Below are 14381 nucleotides of genomic sequence, written 5' to 3' on the forward strand. Positions count from 1 at the left end.
GCGTGGGAGGGAATAAAATTATGCACAGTGTTCTTGCCACCAGCTCTCATTCCATTGTAAATCTGCCTTCCAAGTGGCTCAGAACATTGTTAAGATGAAGAACTAAAAAATTATTTCTTTCTTAGAGTAGGGCTGTGACTACATGAGTGATAAAATTGATGACATATGTAGAGACTTTTTATTTTTGTTGGCCGATCAAACATTCCAGACTGATTGCTGTAATTTGTTAGAACAGCTACTCAAAATCTTTGAAATTGAAAGGTGATGCTGTCTAATCATAGTAAAGATTACTTTCATTATCATGAAAGTTGGCTATTGAGGTAATATGTATACATACTTATTTAAATTCAGTGAAGAGCTATTCTGTTCATTGAGAGCTGTTTTTCTAATTGAGACCATACAAGAATATTTCCCCACCTAATTCTTTTTTTTCAATTCATACACTTTATTCTATAGTTGCGGTTCTCACCCAAGGGGTGGTTTTGCCCCGAAGGGAACAGTTTGCAGTGTTTGGAGACATTTTTGATTGTCATATCTGGGGCAGGAGGTTGCTACTAGCATCTAGATGGTTGAGGCCTGGGATGCTGTTACACATTCTAGAATGCAAAGTACAGTCCCCCCAACCAGGAATTATTCAATCCAAAGTATCAGGGGTGCCAGGGTTGATAAACTCTACTGAAGAGAGATCTTCAACTATTCAGTATGTAGATCACTGGGGCTTCCTAGGTGGCCCAGCAGTAAAGAACCCACCACTGCTGCAAGGCGCAAGAGACAGGAGTTAGATCCCTGGGTTGGGAAGATCCCCTGGTGGAGGGCACGGCAACCCACTCCAGTGTTCTTGCCTGAAGAATCCCATGGATGGAGGAGCCTGGTGGGCTACAGTCCAGGGGGTCACAAAGAATTGGACACGACTAAGTACCTGAGTACTCAAGCATGCATATGTATATGTATAGCTGATTCCCTGTGCTATACACTTGAAACTAATACAACACTGTAAATCAACTTTACTCCAATAAAAATTTTTTTAAACAAATAAAAATAAAATATTGAAGGAGGTTTTTAAGAATTTATGGAACTCCTTTTTAATAAAGATCTAAAATGCCCAACAGGAGAAAAATTCTTTCCTAAAGAAACAAAACTCTCACCTTTCCCTAATTTAAAGATTTTTTTTTTAATTGTTTCAGACTTCATTGAAATGGTAGACAGTTTGGGAGCATTTTTAGTCTCAGCTCTGGCTCTGTGTTGGTGAGATGTGCTGACAACTTCCAGATACAGAAATACACGTATGCCCTTCAGAGGGACATGCTACTGCAGTTATCTCCTCTCCCAAGCTCTGCTGCTCCTCGGGACCCACTTCACTTCAGCTCACTAGCCCGAGGTAACAAAGATGTTTCACACTCGCTAATTAGGGGCTGGCAGGTAACCCAGCTAACCCCTGGGATGGGAAACACATGGTTAATCAATTGTTTGGTCACACTGCCTGCCTCTCAGAGATGCTCACAATCAACCGTCCATCCACAACCTCTAACCTTTTGGGTTTTCTGCTCAGGAATTTGGAGGAAGGCAGGGAAGCCAGAGAAACACAAACAGCAAGAAAGAGCTCCTGAGAGACCCAGAACGAGATGGACCGAATGTAGAGACAGTTTGACTTTTACTTAAGTGTTTCTCTCAGGCATAAACACAAAGAGTGAAATGTCACTAAACAAAGAAATATGAAGGAATCTTTCTAAATGTATACATGTATATGTAGAAACCATCTTTCACAATTTCTAGGTCATTTGTTTAAATTACTGATTCCATACTACCATAACTACTTTCCATTATTAGAAAGAATTTTTAAAGATTATTAATAAATAAGAGAAAAATTAAATATTGGGTTGGCCAAAAAGTTTGTTCAGGTTTCACCATAAGATGGTACAGAAAAACCCGAATGAACTTTTTGGCTAACTCGATATTAAGATGATAAGGTTGCAAACAGAACTTAAAGATGTGTAACAAAGCAAAATTCCTCTCTCTCCCTTCTTCTCCACCTTCTCCCTTTCTCCTCTCTCCATGTATACAATAGACATGTGTGGGTGAATGTGTGTATTCTTTATGAGATAGAAAAACATTATGCTAGCATTTCTTCCTATGGTCAATGATATTAGTCATATTTTATTTCTGGAAGCCCAATCTTTGCCTGGAAATAAGTTAATAAGTGCATGATGAAAGTTAAGTATAATTTAAAGATGAAAAATAACTATATTGAGAAAAATGCATCATGTCAACTTGAGCAGTTTTCAAAAGTGGTTTCAGAAACACAGCTGAACCTAATTTCATTTGTGAGCCATGGTCTGGAGCATGGAGAAGTTTCAGTGGGTGCTCATTTATTAAAAATGAAGAAATCAAATTGATGCTGGGAGCTGTTAAGAAAAAAAAAAAAGAAATCCAACCTAATATCTGCTTGTTTAATAAATTCAACCCCATGAAATTGCTGAGTTTATAGGTCAACAATAAATGTTAACAGTTTTACATGGCTTAGTTTAATAGCATCATATGCACACACACAAAACTACTTAATGGAACAATTTAAATCCCTCCCCTTACCTCCCAAATTATCTGTGAAAGAGAAGTATGAAAGTTATACCCTGTCTTCCCCTTCCACTAGTGTGGGATAACATCTCAGAAATATGTTCTCCCTCCCTGTGAAGTGAGTGAAGTCCCTCAGTCATGTCTGACAATTTTGCAACCCCATGGACTATATAGTCCATGGAATTCTCCAGGCCAGAATACTGGAGTGGGTAGCCTTTCCCTTCTCCAGGGGATCTTCCCAACCCAGGGATGAAACCCAGGTCTCCCGCATTGCAGGCGGATTCGTTACCAGCTGAGCTACCAGCGAAGTCCTCCATAAGTATCTAGAATAATTTTCACTTCAAGAAAGAAGTAGTCATTTTTGGATATGTTGGGATTACATGGGCTGGGATGGGGCTTCCCAGGTTGCTCAGTGGTAAAGAATCTGCCAGTCAATGCAGGAGATGCAGGAGATGTGGGTTTGATCCCTGGGTCAGGAAGATCCCCTGAGGAGGAAATGACTTACCCACTGCAGTATTCTTGCCTGGGAAATCCCATGGACAGAGGAGCCTGGTGGGTTATACAGTCCATGGAGGCACAAAGAGTCAGACACTACTGAGCACACACACACAGACACACACACACACACACACACACACACACACACACACACAGGCTGGGCTCTCCTGCTGTAACCAGACAAAGATGTGGGATCAGAAGAAAGGGAACCACAGCAAGAAACACTCAGAGCTGGCTCCACACTCATTAAGTCTCACAAGCAGCTATCGAGGCAGCACCCTTATTAGCCCCGACAGCAAGGAGATCCAACTAGTCCATCCGAAAGGAAATCAGTCCTGAATATTCACTGGAAGGACTGATGCTGAAGCTGAAACTCCAATACTTTGGCCGCCTGATGCGAAGAACTGACTCATCTGAAAAGACCCTGATGCTGGGAAAGATTGAAGGTGGGAGGAGAAGGGGATGACAGAGGATGAGATAGTTGGATGGCATCACCAACTCGATGGACATGAGTTTGAGCAAGCTCCGGGAGTCGGTGATGGACAGGGAAGCCTAGCGTGCGCCATGACTTCTGAGCCTATGCTCTAGACCTGAGAACTGCAATGAAGACCAGGCATAGGCAAAAATAAAAATTAAATAAATCAATAATTTTTTTAAAGTAATTGTTGTGACAAATTACTGTTTGAATGAATGAATGACTGGTGTACCTTACCCTATATTAAGGGTCAAGGAAAGAGTCAAAGCAGCAAGTCATTAAATTAAGAGTAAATTCCTAGGGTTTTCCTTGGCAGTCAGGTAGTTAAGACTTCAAACTTCCAATGCAGGGTACGTGAGTTCAAACCCTTGTCAGGGAACTAAGATCTCATATACTGCATGGCACAATGAAAAAAAAAAGAAAAAAAAGAAGAAGAAGAAAGAAACAGTAAGGTCCTAATCAGAGGTAGACACTGCATAAGGGATTGGGGGCCAAGCCTGAGGACATGCCCAGGAGCGGCCTTGGGCGGGACCCTGACGATCACACCCTTTCTGACCTGCTTGGTGGGGAACACATGGCACAAAGCCTGTTGGGTCAGGAAAGTGGGCCATTCCTTCCTGTGGGCCTGGTCCCTGATTTCCAGCAGAGCTGATGCACTGACTCATATACAGTCTCCCTCTGATGCAAGTCCAAGAAGATTGAGCAGGATTAAGGTTTTGCTTTGTGGCTCTAGATCAAAAAATTTCCCCATGAAGTCCAAAAGGCCCAAACAAGGACTGAACCCATGCCGCGGCCCTAATGAGTACCAAAAGGCAACCAAAGCTACCACTGTCCAGAGGGAAGGAGAAACCAAACTGGGTGAGAGATTGCACATCCGTCTGTGAATTGTTTCCACAAATTTAAATGAGAACAGTTTAAACATATTAACACGTTTAAGGATAATGATTCCAACCACTTACAAGAGTTTCAGAACAAAACCAAATCAGCATTAGACAAAACAGGGTGAAGAGCATTTTCTTTTGACAGGGGCCCCAGGGAGGAGCCTAAGCAGCAGCAGTTAGTGCAAAGAGGGATGAAGTATTTGAGACATTTTCATTGAAAGCCCGAGCTCGTGCAGGCTGGATTTACGCTCACCTACAGGTACGTGCATGAAGGAGAGGGAGCCAAAATTTGCAGGATCATAATCATCCTCTCATACACCTTTATCCACAAGAGGAGGAAATATTACAACCAGAGAATTTCTCATTCCTTATTCAGGGTAAGGAAGGCTCTGTGTGCGTCCGCAAACCAGCACACATGGAGGCTGGGATATTAAGTGTGGAGACTACTTTTGGTTCCTTGATTCTATCCCCAGTCCCAGAGTTGGGGTGCTCATGGGAATATCAGCAGAAGGCAAGGTGGAGTTCATTCCATGATCTGCACATGCAGCCATCAACCATTCAACAAACGTTCATCGAGCCCCCATCAGATACAGCCAAGTACATCCCACAGGGCTTCCCAGGTGGCTCAGCAGTAAAGAAGCCACCTGCCAATGCAGGAAATATGAGTTTGATCCCTGGGTGGGGAAGATCCCCTGGAGAAGGAAATGGCAACCCACTCCAGTATTCTTGCCTGGGAAAATCTCATGGACAGGAGAGCCTGGCGGGTAGAGTCCAGGGGTCGCTAAGAGTCGGCCACGACTGAGCGACTAAATGACAGCATCAAGCACACCCCAGGCTCCTAAGATGCAAACCCTTCGGCAGGGCTCCTGCACTCGGCACGTGACAGTAACAGACCAGGTCAGAATTCTGATCGTGTGGTTAAGGGCTGAGATAAAAGTAAACATGGGGTTGCAGGGGGACACAAAGAAAAAGGCAAGGATGCCTGGGCGGAGACCGAGATTCTTAGAACCACAGGTCCAGCTGGAACACTTTATAGGAATAGATGTCTTTGAATCTGAACATACTGAGGGCTTCCCGGATGGAACCCACCTTCCAATGCAGAAGACACAGAGACTCGGGTTCGATCCCTGGGTTCAGAAGATCCCTGAAGGAGGCAACGACAACCCACTCCAGTGCTCTTGCCTGGAGAATCCCATGGACAGAGGAGCCTGGTGGGCTACAGTCCACGTGGTGGCAAAGAGTCAGACATGACTGAGGCAACTAGAGGCACAGAGCAGAATATGCAGTTTGCCACACTCCCCACCCCACACAATCAGAAGCATCCATCTGAGTGGTCACTGCTGGTGACAGTGGCCTCTGAGGGACCTGGCTGAGTTCACGAGGGAGCTGAGAAGTGGCGCTCAAGCTGGCTGAACCCTGACGATAACGTTAGCCGTGCTGACCGGGGAAGGGACCTCAGGAGAGCAAACTGTCCCTGAAATGGAGTAGAGGCATAAAAACGACCCATGACCAAAGGAACCAGAGTTCAGTATTGCTGCAGAGGGTCAAAAAGAGGCATTGTAAAGAATGACTAAAAATTCAGAGTGACTTTTGAAAGTAACTCCATCTATATGTAGTTAACTGGTTATATATAATATATAAAAATTAATTATATATGTATTTCATAAAATATATATATAATTATACTGTATAATATATACAATTCTATAATATATCATGTGTAACTTATTTATATATATTTCATCAATATATTTTATATTTGATTGATACATCTGCATATTATTTATATTTTAAACAGTTATATTTTATATATTATTCACATTAATATATTTATATATTACATTATATATCATTTATAACTGTTTATACTATATATTATTTATGTTATATTTACATATATAAACTACATGTGCTATATAGCATATTATTTATACATAATATATACAGTTCACATATGTTTTATAAGTATAAACACATACACTATATATTTCATATATATTATATACTTTTATAAATACAAATATATAGTTATGCATAAATATATAATAAATTATAATATAATGTATATAATCATATATACGTTATATATTATATATAATAAATTATACTATACAAATTAATAGTATACCACATCCATTGGTAATAGATTACAAACAAGGAATTTTTTTTTTAGTACACGGTCTGGATCAAGGTTGCCAGATAAAACACAAGATGCCCAGTTAAATTTCAAATTATTTAAAATATGAGTTTGTCCCACATGTTACATGGAACATATCCTAGGAAAAACATATACATACACGTCCCCCCAAACCACACGGGACACACTTACAATAAAAAGATTCATTGCTGTTGGTGCTCATCTGAAGCTCAGAGCGAACTAGAGCCCCGCATTTTCTCTCGCTCCGTCTGGCAGCCCCGGCCTGCACAGCTGGGGGCTCCCCGGAGCGCCCCCCACCCCAGGGCACGCATCCAGACCCCCGGGCTCTCGGGAAGCCTTGGGGGGTCACGCTGAGCACACAGGACTTCTTGTCCCCACGCGTCGCTTCCTGTCTCGTCTGTGACCCCTTGTGCACCCGAGGTCTCACCTTATTTGCATCCCACTGGCTCTTCTTGGGGCTCCCTCCCAGACACCCTGAGAGCAGGCTGAGGAGGATGGTGGGTGGCTGCACAGGGAGCCCTGGGAATCTGGAGGCCGAGTGGGAGAGAGTAGGTGGGGAGATTTTCAACCAAGTCGACAGCCTGCTGGCGAAACCCAACATGACCCTGTCACTTTAACACAAAGGAGGGCTGTGTCCTTGCACCTCTCAGAGGCCAGCCCTGCTCAGGTCTATCGAGGGGTTCCCACAGAAGAAAGCTGGCCGAGAAGCCTATTCTCCGGGGTGCAGCTCAATTACAGCCCAGACTGGGAAGCTAGGGGGAGCGTTTCAGCCCAGGGCAAGCAGGGCATTCCTCACCAGCGCCCTAAGCACCGGTTACCAGCTCCAGGGGATCACTGCCGGCAGTGTTCCAAGCGGTTGACACCTTTACAACCACCGTTTTCCATCTTTTCCGTAACACTGCCACGGGTCCTTGAGCGAGGGTCACTGGAGCTGTTTTCAGGAAGAGGGAGAAGGGTCCTGGCCTCACGGGGGCCTTGCAGCTCAGTCTTCCAACGTGGAATTAAACTTTTAATCTGATTTGACACAGTTATTTGGGGAATCCGCAGACTTGTCATGAGGCAGATGATTAAAGCGGAACTAAGGGATTTGGACCTGTCTTTGCGAAGAAGATTAAAAAAAAAAAAAAAAAAAAGCCCTTGGAGGAATTTGCTCCATTTCTCCTTTTACACATCCCACACAACAGAACTGCGCTGCAGACGCCTGGCGACGCTCTGCATTCCAGTGGCAGGCTAGGCATGGAGGACACAGCAGAAGAGACAGTCCAAGACCTTTCTCACCAAGTTCCTAGCGAGTATGCCTGCGTGCTCAGTCCCTCAATCGGGTCTGACTCTGCGATCCCGTGGACCGTGGCCCACCAGGCTCCTCTGTGCATGCGATCCTCCAGGAAAGAAAGCTGCAGTGGGTTGCCAACCGCTTAAACCAAAATGTGTGGCATTATAGGGATGGGCTGTTTAGTCGCTCAGTCGTGTCTGACTCTTTGCGACCCCGTGGACTGAAGCCCACCAGGCTCCTCTGTCCATGCAATTCTCCAGGCAAGAACACTGGAGTGGGTTGCCATGCCCTCCTCCAGGGGATCTTCCCAACCCAAGGATCAAACCCGGATCTCCTGGGGCTACTGCATTGGCAAGCGGATTCTTTACTACTGAGCCATCGGGGAAGCCAGCTAGTGAGTATACAATGCGTGTTTTTTCTTGTCTTCATCAGTAGCCAACTTTGCTTAAAGGAGTTAGCAAAAATAGTAAAATCAATTGTTTCCCTTAACCGAACAGCATTTTCTGGGGGGAAGGGCGGCCCACAGGGCACAGCATGTGGGGTCAAAGTTCCTCGACCAGAGATTGAACCCAAACCCTCTGCAGTGGAAGCCCAGAGTCCTAACCACTGGACCACCAGGGAAGTCCTTCCAAAGAGCCCTTGTAAGCAACAATAAATTTGGTAAAATGTCAATAGGGTTTCACAGTTGGCACAAGTGGTAAAGATCTGCCTGCCAATGCAGGAGACAGGAGATGCGGGTTCGATCCCTGGATGAGAAAGATCTCCTGAGGAAGGAAAGGGCGACCCACTTCAGTATTCTTGTCTGGAGAACCCCATGGACAGAGGAGCCTGGCGGCTTACCGTCCACGGGGTCACAGAGAGCCAGACACAGCTGAGCGACTAAGCAACAACAACCAGGCCCCTGCCCGGGGAACGCGTGTCTGTGGGCGCGACATGGTGTTTTCCGCTGGTTTGCCTTCGCGTTGCACATCCTCACAGGCTCCCTCTTTTCTCCGTAGGGACAGTGGGAGGATGGTAAGATACAAGCAAGTCCCTCACTCAAATAAGAACAGGGTTCACCAGCTCTCGTAGCTGAAAACACTTTTCTGTCCCAAGTCTAAGAACACACCAAGGGTTGAAGATCAGAGAATCACACTCAGACCTCCCAACTCTCACCTACCAACACTGGGAAAGCAGGTTGCTCTGTATGAGGATCAACAGTCCTCACTAGGACACCAGCTCTGGAACGTCGGGTTTTTAAGGGGAGAGTCATGAGTTTCATGAACCTCATGCAGAGAGTGGTGTGGGGTGGGGTGGCATTTCCTGAAGTCCTGAAGCCCCAGGACTCTCTTTTATGGGAGTCCTCCCACTCTTTGTCTGAGAACTTCATTGTCCCCCCTGCTACGGAGGCGCAGACCAACAGAGACCTGTTGTTCTAGGCTGGGCGTAGAGACTGTCAGGCCTTGCATCTTGACCTTGGGCAAATTGCACAAAGTCCTGGGACTCCATTTCACCCTCTATAAAATAGCAATAACCCTATGTGCCCCTCCCTCCTTCATAGGGTTGTTTTAAGGGCAACATGTTAAGGTCATCCCCTTAAAAGCATTTCAAGGTAAAAAGTTAATGCAGTATAGGTATTTATACGATAACTGTTGTCATCATTCTGATAGCACCATCCTCTTATTGTCATCAGTGGATGTTATGAAGCCCCCCCCTTGCACACCCTGCTCCATAGACAGCAGATAAGATCCCACCTTTGCATGGACTGTTCCCTCTGCCTGGAAAGCTCCCTGGCCCCAGAGCATCATAGTCAGCTTCCTCTCCTCCTTCAAAGTTTGTTCAGATGCCCTTATGGTTGTCGGGGGGAGGATGCGGGGAAAGGCTAGTTAGTGAGCTTGGGATGGACAGGTACACACTGCGATATTTAAAATGCATAACCAACAAGGACCTACTGTACAGCACATGGATCTCTGCTCAATGTTCTGTGGCAGCCTGGATGGGAAGGGAGTCTGGGGGAGAACGGATACGTGCATGTATATGGCTGAGTCCCTTTGCTGTCCACCTGAAACTGTCACAATATTGTTTGTTAATCAGCTGTGATGGTGGTGGTGATGGTTTAGTTGCTCAGTCGTTTCTGACTCTTTTGCGACCCCAGGGGCTGTAGTCTGCCAGGCTCCTCTGTCTGTGGGATTTCTCTACCCAGGGATTGAACCTGCGTCTCCTGCTTGGCAGGTGTATCCTTTACCACTGGGCCACCTGGGAAGCTATAGCCCAATACAAAGTAAAAAGTTTAAAAAAAAATGCGTTCAAATGCCATCTTCCAATGAGGTGTGCCCTGACTGTTCTGTCCAAAGACAACCCACCCTCCACCCTCAGCACTCCTGATACTCCATGACCTCTGCTACATAGTTTTCTATAGCGCTTATTTCTTCCAACATACTATAAAGTCCATTATGCTTAATATAATTTTGACTGAGGTAATGCATTAAACTGACATCATAAATACATCACTTATTATGTTTATGATCTATTGTCTCTCTCTGTTTCACAAGGTGAAATATCTGTCTGTTTTGCGTATTAAAATATCCCAAGCTTATTTAAGATAGCACTTCGCACAAAGCAAACATTTAAAAAAATATTTGTTCAATGAAGCAATTAACTGAAAATAAACATGTGGCCATCCATTGCCTACGTTCTCTGTTCTTTAGCTTAGAGTCCAAAGTCAAACACAACCTAACCTACGTTTTCAGTATAATCTCCCTCTTCCCTTTTTTTGGTTTTCCCCTTTGATAAACACTCCCAGCTAATATAGATTGTCTTCCGTTGCTCCCAGCGCTCTGGAGAACTGTATAAACTGTCTCTACCCTGTCTCTCTTGCCTAGAAAACCCGCTCTGCGCCCACTCTGCCAGCATTCTCATTTCAAACCCTCCTTATCTTTCCAGTTCTCGCTTTCTCCTCTACGAGGCCCTTCCTGATTTTCAAGCAAGGACATGCCCTGTCCCTTCTCTGTACTCAGCTTGTGACTTATGCCTCTAATAAGGTCTTTACATTGACCTTGCCCTATATTTGTTTGGGGTGCTGTCTCCTTTGCTAGAGCTGCCACCACGGACCAGGTGACTTAAACAACAGAAATTTATTTTCTCACAATTCTGGAGGTTAGAAGTCTGAGATCAGGTGTTGGCAAGGTTGGTTTCCTCGGAGGTCTCTCTCCTTGGCTTGCAGACCACCGTCTGTTCACTGTGTCTTCACATGTTCTTCTGTATGTCTGTGTCCAAACTCCATTATAAGGATAGCAGTCATATGGAAACAGGGTTCATTGTAATACTTCATTTTAACTTAATTCCTTCTTTAAAGATCCTATCACAGGGACTTCCCAGGTGGTCCAATGGCTAAGACTTCCCACTCCCCATGCAGGGGACCCGGGTTTCATCCCTGGTTGGCAACAAGATCCCACATGCCACATGCAAACTAAGAGCTTGCATACCGCAACGGAAAGATCCTACATGTCGCAACTAAGACCCAGAACAGCCAAATAAATAAATAATTTTAAAAGAAACAAAAACAGAGTAAGATCTGTCTTCTGAGAATTTAAAAAAGACCCTATTGCCAAACACAGTCATATTCTGAGATATTGGAGGTTAGGCTTCCACATATGAATTTGGAGGGGATTCTCAAATTCAGCCCATAGCAGGTGTGTACCCTCAAGCTCCCCCAACCTGCTCCAGGTTATGAACCATGAATTTCTTCAGGACAGGTACTTGGTCTCATCCATTTTTGTAACTCCCAAGCAACCTAGTATAGTTTCAGACTGTTAATTGGCTCTTGCAAACCACTGGGTATAGCACATGTCCAAGCACAGTCTCACAGAAACCAGAGTCTCTGATGAAGATGGTTTTGAGTCTTTCCCTGCTCTTTGGATCAACTGTCAAATCAACACAATCCCCTGGAATTTTTCTCAACTTTCTGCCTTATCCCTTTTCCTTCTCCCCAGGTTTGCTCTCTTGAAGCTCATTTCCCAGATGAGGAATGATCTGCTTCTTCAACTGCTCTTTGCAAATGTAAATAAGGGCTTCCCCGGTGGCTCAGACAGTAAAGAATCTGCCTGCAATGCAAGAGACCCGGGTTTGATCTCTGGGTCAGAAAAGATCCCCTGGAGAAGGGAATGGCAACCCACTCCAGTATTCTTGCCTGGAGAATCCCATGGACAGAGGAGCCTGGTGGGCTACATCCATGGGGTTGCAAAGAGTCAGACTGAGCAACCAACACTTAATGAGAATAAACTAAGTCTTCATTCTGCTTATCAATAAATGAGCATCTTTGTAACTTTTTTTTTAAGATTTTTTTTTTGGACCTGGACCATTTTTAAAGTCTTTATTGAATTTTTTACAATACTGCTTCTGTTTTTTGGCAATGAGGCATGTGGGATATCTTAGTTCCTGGAGCAGGGATCAAACCCACATGCCCTGCATTGGAAGGCAGTCTTTTTGTTTATTTATTTTGGTTGCACTGGGTCTTTGGAGAAGACTCTTGAGAGTCCCTTGGACTGCAAGGAGATCAAGAAGCTAAAACTCCAATACTTTGGCCACCTGATGTGAAGAACTGACTACTGGAAAAGACCCTGATGCTGGGAAAGATTGAAGGCGGGAGGAGAAGGGGATGGCAGAGAATGAGATGGTTGGATGGCATCACCGACTCAATGGACATGAGTTTGATCAAGCTCTGGGAGTTGGTGATGGACAGGGAGGCCTGGCGTGCTGCAGTCCATGGGGTCACAAAGAGTCAGACACGACTGGGCGATTGAACTGAACTGGGTCTTCATTGCTGTGCACCGGCATTCTCCAGCTGTGATGAGCGGGAGCGGCTCTCCACCCCAGCACGGGCGTCTCACTGCAGGGCCTCTCTCGGTGCAGAGAACAGGCTCTTGGGCTCACGGGCTTCAGGAGTTGCAGTACACAGGCTTACTTGCTCTGTAGCCTGTGGGATCTTCCCAGACCAGGAATCAAACCCACGTCCCCTGCATTGGCAGGCAGATTCCTATCCACTGGATCCCCAGGGAAGCCCCTGTAACTTTCAGTGAGGACAAATCCTGCACAAACAGTCTAACATTGTAATAAGTAAAGTATGATCAAAACCTAAGGAGACTTTCTATCTGAACTATAGTTCTAACTATCTACGTTAGCACCTGCCTATTTTGTATTCAGGGCTTGTTGATTTGGAAGTACACGATATCCTTGACAACCTCTACTTCAACTGAAGAATTAAAAAAAACTCTTTCCAAACCACAAGAATGGTGTATATCAGTCAAAATATGAAAATGCTCTTAGCTAACACAGGATTCCAACTCGAGAAGCCATTAGTTGAGAGAACTCTAGAAACGTATCTTAGGAGACTGACAGTAATAACTGCTGCGAGCCTGGAAACACGATGAATTCGTAATCTTCCAGAAGATGGCTGATCTTCATAGTATAGGTTGAAGACCTTATATGTAGAAAATTCCTTAATTGACTTCTTCCATTAGCATTTATGGACAAGACTGTGGCCCTCTGATTTCCTGTTACTGAAAAGAACACACATTCCGTCAGTGAGACTGAGGGACACAAAACTAGATTATTGGAACTTTATACGTAGGGAACAATGTCATCAAAAAGCTGTCTCTAAGAAATAAGGATACTCAACATCTCCAAAATTAAACAAAATAATCCTTGCAATAACTTTTAAGAACAGGAGGCAGTGTTTTAAGGGGGGATAAAAGGACTGAAATAGGCAAGGAAGTTTTGGTTATCTCACTGTTTCTAGCTGGCATTTGCCGTGTGAATTGGGATAACGCACAGATCACTCTTGGGTTTCAGGAGCTTCATCGGTGAGAAGAAAGGGTGGATGAAGTGACAAGGCTGAACTGTGAACCTTGGGGAACTCAAACGTCTCCATAAAATTGCCTTATATGTCAAAGCCTTCCCTCAGTTCCTAGAAGCTCCACCGACTATTTCAGGGGGCACTTGTGTTGGACAGAGAACCAGGAACACTCAGCACTGCACAACAATCAGGTACACCATTTCTGCAAGGAGCCAGGACTGGGGACAGGGTTCTCTGGTCTCCCGCCTCCTGAAGCCGAGACACTCAGACCATTCATCAAGAGGCCCCACACTGACAACAGTGAACACCCACAAGACACCGTGATGATGAGAGCATGTCAATAGAGCAAACGTAGCTCCTTGGGTCACACTATGTCACCCCTTAGAAATCTTACAAGGCACAATATGAACATATACACTAACCAAGAAGTTGCTATTGAAAGCATAGGTCAAGTTTACACAGGAAAAATGAAGAGGGAAAGTGACTCCTTTTTTCACAGATTCCTAGGTAACGTGTCTTGCATTGTTTAAGCAAATTTGTTCTAATAAGCTCAATGTTTTACAAACATATTCCAGTGGAAAAAATCTGAATCTCTCCTGGCCAAATGCCAGGAGCTGCTCATGTAGGCATTGCCTGACAGCCCCAGAAAAACCTGCCAGTTTCCATTCCTGGTAGGCTGAGCTGTGGACAGA

At 44.7% G+C, this 14381-nt stretch overlaps 1 long non-coding RNA gene across 8 annotated transcripts in view; it reads right to left on the reverse strand.

Moving 5' to 3' along the window:
• The window catches only part of LOC145543545 (uncharacterized), a 448599-nt gene that overhangs the window by 324035 nt on the left and 110183 nt on the right, over positions 1–14381 (reverse strand). The window contains exon 4 of one of the 8 annotated variants that reach the window (XR_014080785.1): positions 12488–13393. The exons of the other annotated variants lie outside the window; for them this stretch is intronic. This is a non-coding gene — a long non-coding RNA (uncharacterized LOC145543545). Of the gene's footprint in view, positions 1–12487; positions 13394–14381 lie in introns of those variants that run through there. 8 annotated transcript variants of the gene reach the window in all.

Source organism: Giraffa tippelskirchi, chromosome 3 (assembly GCF_054371585.1).
Source record: "Giraffa tippelskirchi isolate mGirTip1 chromosome 3, T2T-mGirTip1v1.2.pri, whole genome shotgun sequence".
NCBI lineage: Eukaryota > Metazoa > Chordata > Mammalia > Artiodactyla > Giraffidae > Giraffa > Giraffa tippelskirchi.